This window comes from Choloepus didactylus, chromosome 10 (assembly GCF_015220235.1).
Source record: "Choloepus didactylus isolate mChoDid1 chromosome 10, mChoDid1.pri, whole genome shotgun sequence".
Lineage (NCBI taxonomy): Eukaryota > Metazoa > Chordata > Mammalia > Pilosa > Megalonychidae > Choloepus > Choloepus didactylus.
In genome coordinates this window covers 118022448-118035533 of record NC_051316.1, presented here as the reverse complement: position 1 = coordinate 118035533, position 13086 = coordinate 118022448, and positions in this window count along the sequence as shown.

Genomic DNA, 13086 nt, shown 5'->3' with positions numbered 1-13086 from the left:
CCCAACCCTGACATTTACCAACCATCTATCAGTGAGGCTCTTGGAGCCTCAGTTTTCTCATCTGTAAATGGAAATGTTCAGTCCACACTCTATTATATGGGGTGGATCAATGGTGGTCAACATATGATCTTATATATAGAAAACCCAAAAGAATCCAGAAGAAAACTGTTAGATCTAATAAATGAGTTCAGTAAAATGGCAGGGTACAAGTTCAGCATGCAAAAAACAATTGTGTTCCTATGAACAATCTGAAGGGGAAATTCAGAAAACAATTTCACTTACAATAGCATCTGAAAGAATAAAATATCTAGGAATAAGTGAACCAAGGATATAAAAGACTTGTACACCGAAAATTATAAAATACTTGTGAAAGAAATTAAAGAAGACATAAATAAATGGCAAGACATCCCATTTCATGGGTTGGAACAGAAAACATTGTTAAAATGTCAATACTACCCAAAGTGATCTATAGATTCAGTGAAACCCCTATCAAAATTCCAGCTGCCTTTTTTGTAGAAATGAAAAAACTGATCCCTAAATTCATATGGAAAAGTGTAAGAGACCCCAAAGAGCCAAACAATATTGAAAAAGAACAAAGTTGGAAGACACATTTCCTGATTTCAAATCGTACTACAAAACTATAGTAAGCAAATCGGTGTGGCACTGACATGGAGACAGACAAATAGACAATTGGAAGAGAATTAAAAGTTCAGAAATAGACCCACACATCTATACCAATTGATTTTCAACAAGAATGCTAAATATATGCAATGGAGGAAGACTAATCTCTTCAACAAATGGTGCTGGGAAAGCTGGATATCCACAAGCAAAAGAATGACGTTAGACCCCTACACAGCAATATACAAAAATCAACTCAAAAAGGATCAAGACCTAAATATAAGGACTAAAACTATAAAACACTTAGAAGACAACGTAGGGACAAATCCTTATGACCTGGGATTCAGCAGTGGATTCTTAGATAGGACACTGAAAGCAGGAGCAGCAACAACAACAAAACAATAGATAAATTTGACTTCATCAAAAATTTAAAATTTTGTGCATTAAAGAAAATTACCCAGAAAGTGAAAAGGCAAACTACAGCATGGGAGAAAATAGTTGCAAACCATTTATTGAATAAGGATTTAATATCCAGAATATAGAAAGAAATCCTACAACTCAACAACAAAAAGACAAACAAGACAATTAAAAAAATGGGCAATGGGCTTGAATAGACATTTCTCCAAAGAATATATACAAATGTCCAATAAGCATATGAAAAGATGCTCAACATCATTTGCCATTAAGGAAACGCAAATCAAAACTACATGAGATACTTCATATCCACAAGCATACTTTTTTCTAAAAAGTATGGCTATATTAAAAAAAAAACAAAAACAGAAAACAACATTCGTTGGAGAGGATGTGGAAAATGGGAACTCCAGTGCATTTTTGGTAGGAATGTAAAATGGTACAGCCACTGTGGAAAGCAATATGGGGTTCCTCAAAATGTTATTATAGAATTACCATATGACCTGGCAAGTCCACTCCTGGTATTTACCAAAATAAAGTGAAAACAATGTCTCAAACAGATACTTGTACACCAACGTTTATAGTAGCTTTCTTCAAGATAGCCAAAAGGTGGAAACATCCCAAGTGTCCATCAATAAATGAATGAATAAACCAAATGTTTCCTTCTGCTAGAAGGAAAGCTACCTAAGGTGCCTGATCAAAATGAGTAAGAATACATAAAGAGTGAACACTTGACCTGCAGAAGTCCTAGGAATAGTGATAGAAGGTCTAGATCCTGTGGAAACTGCACAGTAGTCTGACAAGGCTTCTGTTCCACTATGACTCCAGGACTCCCCAACAGAGCAGTCCTCTCGACTCCTTTGTCCAGATTTCTCAGGTAGTAGCCCCACCCTTGAACTGCTTTTCCAGCTACGTGTCAATGACTCTTCTCACTATATCTCCATCGTCTTTTCACACCTGAAGTCTTATTCCCTTCTTTTCCCCCTTTACAAAAGTCCTTAATAAATGGATTCAGGATCATCAGAATGAGCATTTATGGCCAATGCAGAATCAAAGCAGTGTAAGAAAGGTAAGCAACCAACAACAAATAGCATCCCCTTTCCTCAAGGGCATGAAGGCACCTTAGAAACAAGAGTCTTCAAAACACTGTTGCCTGGAGAGAACCCAAGTGTCCATCAACCAATGAATGGATAAACAAAATGTGGTATATACATATGATGGAATATTATTCAACAATAGGAAGGAATGAAGTCTTGAAGCCACAACATGGATGAACCTTGAGGACATTATGTTGAGTGAAATAAGTCAGACACAAAAGGACGAATGTTCTATGATCTCATTAACATGAGCTAATTATAATAAGTAAACCCAGAGTTAAAATCTAGAATATAGGTTACCAGGAAATAGAATGAGGGTAGAGAATGGGGAGCAGATGGTTAATGTGTGCAGAATTCTTAACTAGGTTGAAATTAAATGTTTGGAAACAGATAGAGGTGATAGTAGCACAATACGGTGAATGTAATTAACAGTACTGAATTATGTGTCTGACTGTGGCTGAAAGGTGAAGATTAGAGTCCAGACTGTCACTATAAGGAAAGCTAGAGGATGAAATATGGGACTGTATAACACAGTGAACCCTGTGGTGGACGATGTTGGTGATTAATAGTACAAATATGAAAATGATCTTTCATGAACTAGAACAAATGTATGTCACTAGTACAAGGAGTCAGTAGTAGAGTGGTATGTGGGAAAATTGCACCTATTGCAAACTATGAAGTATAGTTAACAGTAATATTTTAATATTCTGTACAGTAACAAATGTACCACACCAAGACTAAGGGCCAATAACAGTGGGGGATAAGAGGTATGGGATGTTTCAGGGGTTTCTTTTCTTCTTTTTTTTTTGAATAATGAATATGTTCTAAAATTGATTGTGGTGATGAATGCACAACTGTGTGATGATACTATGAACTACTGATTGTACACAGGTAGGATTTGTGATATGTGAATATATCTCAATAAAACTGCTTACAAATAAAAATAAAAATAAAAAAAAAAAACACCACTATTGCCTAAATCTCCACTGGAGAGGAAAGGAAATATATATACATTCCATCTTAAGAACTGTGTCAGCTACTCTAGAATGACTTGAATGATTGCTTCTATTTCACAATAGTAAAGACAAGACAGCTAAGTTTCCATTTTAATAAAAGTTAAACAAATAAACATAAGCAACCTTATTGCAAAGCTCTTTCTGCCTGCAGGCAGTGCTTTTAGTCCCATTAATACGAAGGCTCCCAGTGAAAATGATTGAGGTTCTAGGTGTTGGAATGGGGATAGCTGAGAGAAACAGGGCAACTAAGAAAACTTAACCACTAGGCCCTTCTGAAGCACTGCACTTGGGTAAAATTCCTTCTAGTAGGGAGAACCTGAAGCTGCCATATTGGGTGTCTCAGAAACTCATCCCATTGCCAGACATGGCTATCCCTGTTCAGCAAGAGGTAATATTTATTGTAGAAAAATTACCACTGCCTGTTGTGGTTGCCTTTTTCTCTTTTCTAAATTGCAGATTTTCACGTGGGTGTGACATTCCTCAATTAGACATGAGTTGCTAGACCATAAGAAGTTGCATTCAAAGCAGCCTGAGAAGAAGGAATATCCCCCAGGAGCTGAATGCAGCTGGTAAAGATTTCAAACTGTTTTCTTTGGGAAGGGGGTGGCCATAGTTTATATATCTGGATGACATCTGTGCCATTTTAGCTTGGGATAGTCTTGGAATACTATTTGGGGAGGAGAGTTTGTATTGGACTGGGCAGTGAAGGGGTGGACTGTAGTAGACTGTGGAACCTTTTTACCTCCCAGAAAGTCTTCACATGTTCCTTCTGTTAACAGACTCCACCACCCTGCTCATGCAAGTGGACAAAGGACCCAGGTCTGGCCAATACTCCTGGCAAGAGCAATTGGTTCAAAGTGGAAAATGCCCCTAGCAATAGCAGTTGGTTCAAGGTGCAGTGTGTGACACAAGCAAAGCCCATTAGAATTCCTTATCAGGGCTGAAATAGACACTCTGGGAGGAAGGCATTTTTTTCTTTTCTCCAGGGTTCCAAAGCTAAGCCAACCAGCAGCCATGTTCATTTGGAAAAGTAGGAGAGGATGCCATCAACACACAGAGAGGAGCAGACACAAGGAGAGATGACAGTGAGAGCAGGAGAGAAAATGTCCTGGTGGCACAGAGGCCCTGGTTCTTGCAGCTCTTCCTTTAGTTTGGGAACTTCGCCATCCCAGCTCTGTGGACCGGTAATGCCCCACTTTTCTGTGGAGGCTACTTTAAACTGAGATTCCATCTCTTTAAAGAGTCCTGACATACCCACCTAGTGGGGGGGTGGGGGGTGGTGGAGTAGGCTGGGAGAGAAAAAGAAACAAAGTTTAGTTTTTTGTTGTTTGTTTTTAATTGAAATTGTAATAACATGCCTATAGTGAAAACTCAGAGTATATCACTAGGGCATAGTATGTAAATTAAAAAGTAATTCTTCCTCTTACCACCTCCTACCATACCCAGAGCCCCTCTGCAGAGGCAAATACTGTTAACAGTTCCTTGTAAAACCTTCCAGGAATGTCCTTGAATTAACTTTACAGCCCTCTAATGAGACAAGGAGAGTAGAAGGGGATTAGATACATGACTCCCAAATCTAGCTCAACAAAGCAAACATGTAGCAAATATATAAGTACTTTCCTTTTCTGATTATAATGGGTTTAAAGTAAGATTGCCTTACCATGAACTTTTACATTTTATATTTTTAAACAAAATCCCAATAGAAAAGCACCAGATAATGAATTTTGTTTTGTCATCATATAGAGCTTTTACAACATAGTTTAAAACATCCAACATCTTGAAACAATTTTAAAAAAATTGAACTTCACAGAAAGTTGGTTTGTTTTTTTAAGCCTAAAAACATGGTGGGATTTACTTTTAATTCCATATCTATGCTGCCTGGTTTGAGATTTCACTTCTGCAATCAGTCAGAGGACAGACAATCTATGCTGTCACTGTGGTTTCATTTATATATATATAAATTTGAGGGGCAAAAAGAACTGGAAGAACATCATATTTAAATGGTACAGCTGATTTAAACATATGTTGGAAGTAGCTAGGGTTTATTTAAATAAATACATAATAAAAATAAATGGTGCACAACATTGTGCATGTACCAAAATGCCACTGACTTATTCACTTTACAAATGGTTAATTTTATATCTGTGAATCTCACCTCAATAAGATATATATTGTGCTTCTGCTTAAGAAAGTTCTCATTTTGTAAAGCAAACCTCAATTAAAAGATTTTTAAAGTTATCTCTGACAAAAACTAACCTTTGAGATCCTACTCTGGGAAAAACCCTGTGCTAGAAGCTTTCCAATAAACAATAGACTTACTAAGAAAATTATTATACTATGGTAGAAAGTGATAGGTACTATGGTAAAAAAGTAGAATAGGGTAAGAAGTTTTAGAGAAGACAGGATGGGGAGTACGGTATTAGATAGGGTAGTGCTGATGGACCTCATTGGGAAGGTAACATTTAGGAAAAGACTGGAAGGATGTGAGGAAGTTGGTCAAGCTGATATCAGATTTCTGGGGAAAAGCATTCCAGGAAGAGGGAAAAGTCCGTGCAAAGGCTCTGAGCTAGGAGGCATGCCTCACATGTTTAAGGAGCAGCAAGGCAGTGTTGCTGGAATGGAATAAACAAAGGGGAAAGTGTTAAGAGATGAGAGCAAGGAGGTAGTTGAGGACCTGGTGCCCCTGGATGCCATGATGAGGGCTCTGGCTTTTACTCTGAGTAAGTTGGGGCCCTTGCTGGCTTTAGGAGCCACAGAAGACTATGTTGAGAATAAACCAGAGGGAGGAAGGGGCAATGATAGAAGCAGAGAGACCTATTAAGATGCAATTCCTGTGTCCCAAGTGAAGACAATGACCAGGAAAGCAGCAATGGAGATGATGGACAGTGGTCAGATTCTCACTATATTTTAAAAATGGAGCCCACAGAATTTCTGAAAGACCACATATGAGGTATAAGAGAAAGAGAAGAGTCAAGGATAAGTTCATGGTTTGAGATTTGAACAACTGGAAGGAGAGAGCTGCCATCCACTGAAATGAAGATGCTTTAGTGAGTTTTGAAGGAGAGGGGACTGGGTGGGAGTGACAGAAATTCAGTCTGGGAAAAGTGGATTTTGAAAGTCTACTGGAAAACTAAGTGGGGATATCCCATAGAATTAAGGTGGTTTTTGGAAGTTGAATATCCAGTCTCTTGGCCTCCCAAGCAATAATATTTAATCGGGGTGTTATTTGTCAAACCCAAAGTTTTTTTATTGTTTTCCCTAAACGGTGAGATACTGACCCTGTTCTATTGTGAAATGGTAAAATGATTCTTCCGTGCTTCTCTTCATTTTGCATCCCCGCCCTCTTTTATTAGATGGGACTATTAATTTATCTGAGCCAAAAAAAGAAGGTACTGCAATTTACTACTATTTTAAGAAAACAATGACCAAAGTTTTTGTAACAATTACGTTAAATGGGAATGGCCAAGGTTTAGTTTTACAGGCTGTGCAGGAGATCCAGCCAAGTGAAGTGCTCCCAAAAGTAAGGCCCTGCTTGAGGAATCCCACCAATCCTCAGTTACTCATCCATTCATTCCCGGAGAACCTTCCCTGTGCTTGACATACTAGGAGGTGTGGGGATACAAAAAATTAAGATGGCATTCTCAGAGAGCTCATGGTCTAGTGTGAGAGACAGACACTTGGGTTTCAATGTGGTAAAAGAGAAGAATGGGGTAACATGGGAATTCAGAGAGGCATTTAGCTCAGTTTGGAAAGTCAAAGAAAGGCTTTCTGGACTAAGTAATATCCAAACTAAGACCCAGATAGTGGGATGGGAGGTGCAGGGAAAAAGATTCCAAACAGAGGGACAACATCCATTAAAGTCCAGAAGCCAAAGAAATCAGGCTGCTTTCTGGAAACTGCAGCAGTTTCCAAATTCTGATGGCAGTTGCGACAAGAAATGAGGCTGGACGTATAGACGGAGGCCAGTCATATAGGACTTGTAGCCGTGACAAGGATGTGACTGTGTCCTCTACAACAGTCAACCTCCAGCACAGTTTCCAGACACAGAGATTGTTTCTGTCACTCTGAGGTCATTTGTTACCATAATAGTAAAGCACCAATATTTGCAAATAGTTGATTTTTATATAAATCAGATCAGATTAAATGATATGTCTACAATTCCCATCATTTTTGCTCAGTTTTTAAGGATGGGGGAAAGGAGGTGCAGTTACAGCTGTCATGCAGGAAATTGCATAAAGTATGTGTCCACGCTTGGCCTGAATACGAGCATTCTTCTTTGGGTGTGTGCCATGTTCCAAGAAGGTTGAGAGCCAGGTCTCTAGACAATGGACTTCATCTGAAGGTTTCTACTTGGGGAGTAATGTAAGCAGATCACTCAAATTGCATTTTGGTAAGTGGGATGGACAGGGATGAGTCGAGAATAGGGAGATCAGAGAGAGGGCTGTGATAATGGCTCAGGTGAGAGAATTTGGTAGCCAGAACCAGAATAGTGGAATGAATATGGTGAGAAGTAAACAGATGTTAAGGACATTCAGGAGGTTAATATTTGTAATATGACTGAATGGGGTTGGGCAAATTGGTAATAATAGAGACAAGATTAATCAGTAAAAACTACTTCAACCATTAATCCTGAGTTTATCCAATTCATCTCAAAGTTTCTCCCACACCAAACACCTTAAACAGCATGTTAATATGAAACCAAATGGATTTTTTAGTTGGGCATGCACAAGGCACTGTGGGTATCTCACAGCCATGCAGAGCAGACAGAGAGGACAGAGGAAAATCCTGGAAGTTCACAGCCAGATCTTTAGCTGGAAGTATAGGCCCAGCTGCAAAGGCAAATTCCGACGGGCAGCCAGAGAGGTGAGGCACTGTGGATAAGGGACATAGCAAGCCCAGGTGTGATTGAAGCACTTGGTGTAACCAAATGGGTGGAGCACAATGGAAAGAGATCCAAGCTTTGCATCTCCTCAGTCAGGCAGACAGGCCAGCAGGCAGGCAGGAGAGGGGTTATTTGTAGATAAATTGTCTATGGGCAGCAGTGGTCTGGTATAAAGATCCAGGCTCCTGCCCCAGGAAGAAGGGCTGGCAAGTGCCAAAGAGGACATCAGGGCCCCGTCTCAGGCTACATTCAGGGCCAGTGCCCCACCCTAAAAGGGGAAACTGGCTTTGGGCAGGAGAAACTCAAGATCCAATAGCCAGGGAAGAGGACAGATGTCACTTGGCAAAACATGAGTGTCAGAGGATGTCAGTGGACCATCAAAACTCCAAATCTGGGTGGATGACAGGGCCCCAAGTCCCACTGGTGACACTGAGGTGGTTGATCTACTTCCTGTCTGAATTGGTTTGGACTCAGATACTGGGGTGGGGCGATGCCTGAAAGTGAGGGGCACTGGTAGGCCCCAAAGGGAGCAACTGGGCAACACAAAGACAGAGAAAATGAGGCAGGAGGCTCATAGGCTTATGTAATTCTGCCTGGTTGTGCACCAGACCCACCCTCTGATAGAAACCCTCATAGGGAAGAAATAGCTACAGCTGAATTATGCACCTGGATATCTAGGGGGGTGACATTAAGAAACAGTCTTTCATTCCACCAACATTTATTGAGTGTCTACTATATTCACAGGTCTTGGTTGGGGGCATGCCAAGACACCAAAGACATGGTATCGGCCTTCAAGTATTAAGCTATGTATCAGGCAAAAGGTGGTTAGTCCTAGCAAAATTCTGTGGAGCACAGAGGAAAAATGAGGAGCCAGAAAAACAGAAAAGTTTCATAAGCTTCCTGAGAAGAGACCATGGCCATTTGTGCCTGGCCAGCAGAATTCTAGCCATCGCCACAGCCGAGATTTCAGTAGCTTTGGGTGGTGCCGGCCACATGTAACTCCAATTCTGAAACCACAGCCCTTCTGACTCTAACCACATCTCCCTCAATTCAGTCTAAGACTGTGTGGTCCTATAATAGAGGGAACTGAGGATTCCTTACGAGAGGACTGTAAATCCTGAGCTCTGTCACTAACTAGATTAGTAGCCATGTCCACATTTCCCAGCCCATCAGAGCTTCAATTTTACTCCCCCCACACCCCCCATAACTGAGAATAAAAACAACACATACTTGCAAGGGTTGTTTCAAGGTTTCAGTGACATAATGCAAGTTAAAGGGCTTGCTAAACAATAAAGAGCTGGAAATATATTAATTATCATTTTAGTAGGGTCCCAACTTGAGCCTAAAGTGGATTTCAGCATGTCTGGGCACTTTGGGTGAACAACTACGTAAGGCGTCTGGGAGACACCCCGCGTCTACGTGAGGAGAATGAGGAAGTGGTTTTGCTCACATGCCAGGGAGAGGGACAAAGTCGGGTAGGCGGTATGTGGGCAGCTTCGGATATTTCTTCCCAGCCCAGCCCCAAGGCTGGTGGAGAAAGCGGGGCTCTGTGCAGAAGCTGAGGGGGCTCTTTTCACAAGGGGCCATTACTGTTGCCCTTTCAGGGCCTGATGACAAACTGAGATGCAGGGCAGGGGAGAGGCCTTTCCCAGTCGCAGGGAGCGCCTGACGCGGCCTAGCCCCAGAAGGGTTTCTACACCAAGGAAAAGTGTTCTTGGTGCAGATGGGAGCACCCAGCAGCAGGGTGGAGACCAGGCAATCACAGGCCCCGCCAGCACTGGCATGAGGGAAAGAACGAGGAGGGCTTGCCTGTGGCTATGCAACGCCCCTGGGAGGAAGTCTCAGGGGCAAGAGTCAGCAAAACACAGGACATTGCCCCTAATATGAACCCAAGATGACACCCACAGGTTTGCAAAACCAGGAGAAACCCAAGTCACATTATTGTTAAGTTAAAATGAGTTCGAGATGCTGTGTGAGTTCAGGTGCCAGTGGCTGCTGCTTCTGGTCGTTTTGATGGCTTCATTTTTTTCAGGGAGGCCAAGAATCGAGGTGTGTTACCCAGCAAGGCCATGAGCCCGTTGTCTTTCTGGAGACCACCCAGAAGCGAACCAGGCACTGGAAAGCACACAGTGTGTGGTGGGCCCTCAGAGCAGCCGCAGGGGCGTGGAAACCATTTCTCCTGGCTCTGCTCTGGCGTTTTCCAAGTCTGGGAGAAGTGGAAAGGGCGGGTGGAAGGAGCCCTGTGATTATGATATGGGAGCTTTCTGGTGGGGTAGAAAAGGGGGGAGAGGGGACAGTTGTGCCCCCAAAAGGAAATGTCAAATGTTCCCTTTTAAATGAAGATCGGGGAGGGGGGGCTGTGCAGGGAGTTGGGGACAAAGTTAACTCAGAAACAACAAAATTCTCCCTCCTTTAAAGATATGGCAGGAGGTCTGGCCAGGGCTAGGATGGTGGGTTTTGTCCTCTTCCCTGAGCCTACCCCCATTAAATCTAGTATTAAACCCAAGCATCTGGAGAGACCCCTCGGACGTGCTCAGCCTTGGACACACCGCAAAGACGCCTGAATTCACCCGGCAAGGGGAGAGCAACTCATCCATTCGAGGTCTGCCAAGACAGCTCTCTGGCACAAGAATGCTCTCTGAGGTTGAAGGTTGGCTCTTGCCAGGCAGGGAGGAGCCCAGCAAACTCAGGGGTCTTGTTAGCTGTCCTGACTGGTCTGGCAGCGCCCCTGGGCCCCCCTCCCCCCACTATATGCCTCTGCTTCACTCAGCAAGTGGACGCCTCTGACAGTCTCTGATACAGTTTCCCCAGCCCACCCTGGGTGCCAGTCACAGCTCCAAGTGAGACACGGCCCCTGGCTGCCTCGGAAGGGCCCATAGTCTGAGGAGGGGCTGGGGTGGGGGAGCAGAACCAGAGACCCCGACAATGGGCAGTGAGTGGCTAATTGGTGTGTGGCCGGGTGGGGGTTTGGGGAGGGAAGGGTGTTTCACAGAGGTAGAGTTATTGCAGCAGAGTTTTAAATAGTAAGTAGGAATTCACCAGGCAGGAAAGGAAGTGAAGAGAAATAGCTGACTGTTGGTGCTTCTTGTGCACCAGGCTGTGTTTGAAGGGCACTTCAGACAGAGAGAACAGAAGGTACACATCTTAGAAATGTGAAAGTACGTGATATATTTAGAGAAGGCGAATTCCATGTAGATAGTGTTTAGGCATTGTGGGCGGTGTCAAAAGATAAGGCTAGAACGGATAAACAAAGGTTGGTATATAGACATATGGAATTTATTTCGCATGGATGAACCTTGAAGACATTATGTTGCATGAAATAAGCCAGATACAAAAGGACAGATATTGCACGATCTCAGTTGTATGAAATAAATAGAATATGCAAATTCATAGCGACAGAAACTAGAATAAGTTTAGGGACCTAGGGGTGGCGGGGGGGAGGGAATGGGGAGTTAATGCTTAATGGGTACAGAGTTTTTGTGCAGGATGTTGACAACGTTTTGGTAGCGGATGGTGGTGACTGTAGCACAACATTGTGAGTAAAATTAATACCACAGGATTGTAGACTTGAAAGTGGTTAAAATGGGAAATGTTCTGTTGTCTGTATGTTAATACACACACACACACAAAAGATAAGGGTAGAAAGGCAAGTTAAAACTGAAAAGGCCTCACAATTTAAAAAAATATATAGTTACACATAGATCTGGAAAGATACAGGTCAAAATGTTAATATTGGTTATGGTGATGAAGATTCTAGTGAGTTCTTATGTATCTATATTTTCTTTTCTTTCTTTTACTCTCTTTTTTTGGCCAAAAAATTAACAAACAGGCTGAAGAGGTGGGCGGGTCTGAATACCTTTTTAAAAGTGTGCATGTGTGCACTTGACTCTGCAGCCTCTGGAGAGCCACTGAGAATTCTTAAGCATTAAACTGAGGTAACCAGGCATAAGCTGTCCAGGACTTTGATGGGAGGCCCTTCGTGACTCTTTGTTCCTGCTGCCTGGGGACCATCTTCCCTGTGCCACCTGCAGACCCAAAAGTCAAACCTGTAGGGTCCAACCTCTCAATCCCTGAACCAGGAGGCTGCTGGTAATAAGCAAAGAGATGCAGTCAATGGGAATGCAATTCCCTGCCCACCCAAAGCTTCCCCAAACTTGACCATGGGCACAAAACTACCCAGCTCTGCCCCAAGCATGGGAAAAAAATGTGGTGGGGAGGGGAGATGGGGGGGGGCGGACAGGACAGGTGGCAAAGCATTCACAAAAGCCAGAAAAAAAAAATTGTTTTTCTATAATGTAGGAGCTTTTATTACTAGAAAATAAAATCCTGTCTGAGCAAATGCCAGGAAAACAATTAAGGGCTCAATTTAGATCAGGAGGCTGGGCTGGGCACCACTGAACAGGGTGCTAAACAATGTAAGCCCCACTCTCTGTGCACATCACGTTTGGGGTGAGTGGCCCCAGCCCCAGCCAAGCCTCTTGCTGCCAGTTTTGCAGAATTACAGTGAAGCTTTGGCCACTTGGTTTCAGTTAAAAGGATTGAGTGGAAGGAAAGACAAAAGGCTCTTGCGTGCAGACCAGCAATTGCATCTGAGGACTGGGAAGAAATGCAGTCAGGGAGGTGCCAGGTCCCATAAAAACACTTCTCTCCAGAGGTTCTCAGGCTCCCCTGCCTGACCTGGGGAGGGCAGGAGATGCTGGAAGAGCCTGGGCTGGCTTTGGAGTCAAAGAGGCCTGGATTGGAGCCACCATCCTCTGCCCATGGGGCCTTTGGGCAAGATGTTAACTTCTCTAAGCTCTAGTGCTTTCATCTATAAAGTGGAGATAATTTATATGATCGTTATGGGGATAAAGCTCTAATAAAGTAGGCACTTAAGAATTGATCACTTCTTCCTTTCCCTTTTTTCCCCCCAGAGCTTCCTAAACCTAAGAATTATGGTGCAGTGGGAAAGCATGAGATTACAGAGGTTGGGAAACAAAGGTTCCAGTACTGACACAACTACTGAGCTGTGTGACCATGGGCAATCACTCAGTTTCTCTGGGCTTTTGTTTCTCCTGCTGAA